This window comes from Nothobranchius furzeri, chromosome 9 (genome assembly GCF_043380555.1).
Source record: "Nothobranchius furzeri strain GRZ-AD chromosome 9, NfurGRZ-RIMD1, whole genome shotgun sequence".
NCBI classification, from domain to species: domain Eukaryota; kingdom Metazoa; phylum Chordata; class Actinopteri; order Cyprinodontiformes; family Nothobranchiidae; genus Nothobranchius; species Nothobranchius furzeri.
The window spans coordinates 41,113,762-41,119,378 of NC_091749.1; positions in this window are offsets into that span (position 1 = coordinate 41,113,762).

A 5,617-nucleotide genomic window follows, 5' to 3' on the forward strand; every position below is an offset into this window, starting at 1 on the left:
ATTATAGAAAACAACGACAAGTTTCAAAATATTGACAGTGTCAGCTTATCAACACTGGACCATGTCTTGTGCAGATATCATCTCAGGATGAAGCAGGTCTACAGGGTACCATTTGAACGCAACTCAGAAAGAGTCAAAGAATTGCGATATAACTATGTGCGTCCCACAATTGATGCATACACTCAACACTGTGTACAGTAAACTATACATATTGTAATCATAATGATTGTGCTTCACAATAGTGACCACTCCATGTATTTGTGTGCTCAGAGTGTAAAAACAATATTCTGAAATATTTTACAACACATTTATGTATATACTGTCTGTAGTTAGTGTAACACAGAACCAAAAAGGCTTAAGTCATTATGATGAATGGAGAAGACGTGTTTTCCATTCATCATAGTGTTTAACATTGAGCGCATAGGTGTCCGGCTGGTTTTTATAAATGTCTATTCATATGATGGTTTGTGTGTGTCATTTGACAACATATCACATTGTGAGGAGAAATAACATTGTTTTGAATGTGAAGTTTCATTTTGCAGGTTAATTGAGGGGTTTTGTCCAATGTGTGTGTTTTTTAGATCTGTGTGTAGAGTTCTGAGAATATGAGGCGTGCTTTCAGAAAATGTGTGTAAACAACTGAGAAAAACTGGGAAGCTGAAGCGGCTGTTGCTTGTTTACTCCCATCTATTTTAACCTTGTTATTTTATTTTACCACCTCTTACGTGAGCTGTCTGTAGTGAACGCAAACTCCATTCCGTTGTAAATCTGTGCAATGACAATAAATAATCTTAAATTTTGAATCTTTCAGGTTTTTGTCAAAGGATTGGGCTACATTAGGCGTGTGTGTGTGTGTGTGGGGGGGGGGGGGCAGATTTTTTTTTCTGGGAGTTTGAGAACAAATAAATAAAATCCACACAAAATCATTAAACATCAATAGAACTCCGTCATATCTTCACTCATCACTTCCAACAACCAGCTCAATGTACGTTCCAGTAACTTAATCTCCATGGTTATTCCTAAAGCTCGCACCTCTTTTGGCCACTCCTCATTTCTTTTTGCTGCTTCCAACGACTGGAATGAGTTGCAAAAGTCACTAAAGCTCACTACTTACATTCTACAAACATTTCTACCTTCAATAATTCGTTGCAATCAATAGTTTGTGATGATTGTGCTTCTGAGTACTAAAAGGCTGTTTTAAGCCTGTTTGATTGCTTATTATAAAGTTGTATTTATGCCTAACTGTTATCTTATTTAGATCTTGTATGTTTTTATCTTATCTGTTTTTCTTTGATGTAAAACTAACTACGTGTCTGCTGCTGCTGCCTCTTGGCCAGATCGTCGTCGTAAATGAGAACAAGTTCTCAATCGACTCCTCTGGATTAATAAAGGTTAAATAAAATAAAAAAGATAAATAAATCTTGGGAGGTTTAGCTTAGACACATTCCTTAGGAGGACTGAAGGTTTTAGGTTTGCTGGTTTGTGTTTTTTATTTTGCTTCCATTTTTCAACCACTATAAAATAAAGCTGCTGATTTAAAATCTGCTTGGCCATTTATTTGGGTTAACAAATAGCCTATTCCACCTTCTCATGTCTCTAACATGCTGCTGAACAACTAACTAAATTAATCTGCCTCTGAATGTGATCAGAGATGACCCTTTTTATTCCTTTAATGTTTTTTCTTTATGTTTGACATTGCACAAAGACAAGCTAAGGCTTTTTCATGTTTCCCAGTTTCATCTGACTCTCTCTGATTCCACTGGCCATCTCATTTATTTTAAACTAGTGGTATTTTATCGTATGATGTAAACCAATCACAAGTGGGACTTGTAAAAAGGGGAAAAGAATAAAAAGGGAGAACGATAATGAGCTTTTGGTTGTACCTTTAGCAGGTCTTCGCCCTTAGAGATGATTGTGTTTATGAACGGCGTAACGCGATGACGCTCATCCAATAAGACGCGACGCATTAAAAGATATTTTTAGCTTTCCAAGAAAAGAAAGGGAAGCTGATTTCCAACCAGCACAGGTTTACTAATGTCCAAACAAACGGAGAAATTACTCAATTTATGAACTGGAAACTGGAACATTATCCACAAACAGCAGTGAACTGAGCTGTGTGGAGATTTCTGTTGTTTATGAACTGCCTTAACATTAAACATCCGTATTATCAGTGTTTAGACTTAGAAGTTCTTCATCATCATGTTAAGATACTCATCACTCTCACCTTCATCGTTCTTCTCTTCATTCTTCTCACTCTGACCACAATGCTCATCAACATCATCATCATCATCTTCATCATTGTCATCATCCACGGCTGCTGAAGAAGGTCCTGCAGCAAATCTGTCAGTGTTTATATTTATTTAGCACATTTGGCAGCATCTGCCTGAAGGGGTCTTTCTTTTCTTGGCTCCTGATTTCTTCACGGCTTTGTTACCATTTGACATTTTGGCACTCTGACTTTTCAGCAGATGCTCTTTTTAACGGAGGCACCGAAAACCTTCAGGGGTATCATTTTATGTATGTGACTGGGTAGACGCAGGGACCTTTTATAGAGAACAAGTCTTTTCTGCATTGGTTGTTGGGCTAAAATTACAGTGATGTCAACTCAAAAGGCTCACTGGGTGACAGGGAAATAACCGAATGTGCTAGAGGTCCAATCACAACCTAGCTCGGCTTTCTGTGAGTTTGACTGCAAAAATGTACAAATGAAACAATCAACATTTTTCCAAGTATTGCCTGACTGCCCGTGGACATTGAACGTAGCTCTAAATGTGTTTCTCCTGAGTCTTTTGGGTTCTTATGTGATCAAATAAAAGGTGTAACACTTTTTCCTCAATTTCCACACGTTATATTTTTACTTTTTTGATAATGTACTCTATCTACTCTACAGTTTTCTACAAAAATCAAAGGGAAACACTACAAAGATATCTGTTTATGATTTTTGACCACATGCACACCTGTGTGACATTTTGTAACTGTGCAGGATTTGTAAAAGGAAGGGCACTTTTTAAGCTTAGACTCCACAGTTTTAGCAAGACTTGAAAACATCACACAGGTGCAGACGTGCTGTCTGAAAGTGTGACCCAGGACCCAGGAGATATATTTGTCTATCACTGGCTGTCGGGTCTGGTCCAGCAGAGTGGACTGTTTGGAGATAATAAATGGAAGATGCTCAGACTTCATGTTGTTGTTTTTTATACTCTTTATGAACTCAAACCACATCCAACAACAAGCAGCCAAACTACAGATGTTAAAGGTAATAAACTCATATTGTGCTCACACCCAGTTGAAGTCTTTCTATATCAGTGAATTGGGGCACACACACACACACACACACACACACACACACACACACACACACACACACACACACACACACACACACACACACACACACACAAACATACTAACCTCCTTATGCTGCCAACGATGCACACACAAAGTGAATGGAGTAAGTATTTTTTTAATAAATGGCTAATGTGGTATTTCTCTTATTTTTATTCAAATGAGAAAATGGGGTTGTGGTGCAGTGGTTAGAGCTGATGCCTTGCAGCAAGAAGGTCCTGGGTTCGCTTCCTAGCCTGGGATCTTTCTGCATGGAGTTTGCATGTTCTCCCTGTGCATGCGTGGGCTCTCTCCGGGTACTCCGGCTTCCTCCCAAAAACATGAACGTTAGGTTAATTGGTCTGTCTAAATTGTCCGTAGGTGTGAGTGTGTGTGTGCATGATTGTTTGACCTGTGTGTCTCTGTGTTGCCCTGCAATGGACTGGCTCTCTGTCCAGGGTGTACCCCGCCTGATTGCCCGTTGACTGCTGGAGATAGGCACCAGCCCCCCCGCAACCCCACGTAGACAAAGTGGGTTCAGACAATGGATGGATGAGAAAATGGAAAATAACACGATGGTTTAAAAAGAAATGGAGTGAACTTTGCTTGCACATTTTAGTGTCCTTTCACTGTCAGATATTGTCTTTGAAATGTGTGCAAAGGCTTTACCATCAGCATCTGAGTGAACATATTCTTAATTATTTGATCTTTAAGAGAGAAGAAGAATCGCCCAGTCCTCAGTGTTTCTGCTAGACTTTTTCTTTTTAAGGAGATTTTGATCTGTGGTGGTTGGTGTCCTTGGACAAGTGTCAAAGCGTTTAAACAATGTCAGAAAAATAAAAATAACATGGGACAACAAGTAAGTTTCTTATTGTTGAGTTTTTCTGCTTCCTGCAGATGTTTTCTTTCTTAAATGAAAAGGGATGAACGTTGTGTTTTTATTACAAAACATCTGAGAAATTCTGCACAAAAAAAGTACACAAGCAAGGTCTGTTTAAAAAAAATCTGAATACGAAATTAAAGAAAAACCATAAATCTTATCAGAGCAGGCAGCTCATCACAAGCTTACACACTTCTAACAAATATGACATAATTTAGACTCTGACTTTTAAATAGGATGCTCAAACTCAATAATCCAGCCAATTAAAAAGAGAAATACAACAAACACTTTCCTGTTTACGTCATTGATCCACAGCCCTGCTGTGGAAGGAAATTGATATGTCAATACCATCTAGCAGCAGAAAACATAAAAAGTACAAGAATGAATGTTTCTGTTGAGAAGCTCCATTTACAGCTTGTTTTGTATTCAGGGGAGCAGCTTTGTCTCTAGAGGAGACATCTAAACTGGGATTGGAAGATTGAAAGATTGATTGGAAGAGTAGATGTAAGATCTCAGAATTGTGTACTGAAACTAATTTCCCTCTGGATTAATGAAGTATCTTTGAATTGAATTGAATTATGTCTAGGATACTGGTTTCATGGTTGTAGCATAAATACTCTGATGTTGCAAAAGAAAAAAGTACCAAGTGTGAAACAGTGTTCAGCTAAAATGAGATAATTTTAAAGATGTTTCAGCAGCAGCAGCCTTCTCAGACAAAACAGGCTGGCTTTTTCATCATTGGTGGTGTCTGGGTCGGATGGCCGTCTATACGGGCCATTCCTACCTTTACCAACGGAGTGCGAGTCTGGTCCAGCAGTAAGGTGGACCAGTTCCAGGTGAGAACTGGACTCCAGTGCTTCCCTGTTTTCACCAGTTCTGTTCACAACGTTTATGGACAGAATACTTAACCACAGCTGTAGTGTGGAGGATGAAGCAGCTGGGGAGAGGATCAGACCAATATTCTCACCTGGAAAATGGTGGATAATAAAATTTGGGTCAGGGAGGTGTCTTACCTCAGGTGGCAGGGGTTTAAATATCTCTGGAACTGGACTTGATGATGAGGTACTATGAAGTATGAGCAGCAGTAATAATGTAGAATGAGTTCAAATCTGCATCTTTAATGTTTTTTTTCTGAATCAGTGCTGTTTTACATTCAGGGCTGTTGCAACAGCTAAAATCAAAGACCTGACTTAAACCACAGACCTCTTAACTTTGTTAGATCACACATTAACTCTCCATGTAACACTAAAGTGCAACAGTTCTGATTTAGATTTCCCAAATTGAATTAAATTGAGGTTTGTGTGCTACTGTGAGTTTTATGCTAAATTATATTATTTATGTAATTATATTTATGTGTAAAAGTAAACAAACGGTGGGCTACGTTTTAAGGAATAAACATCAGTAACTATGGAA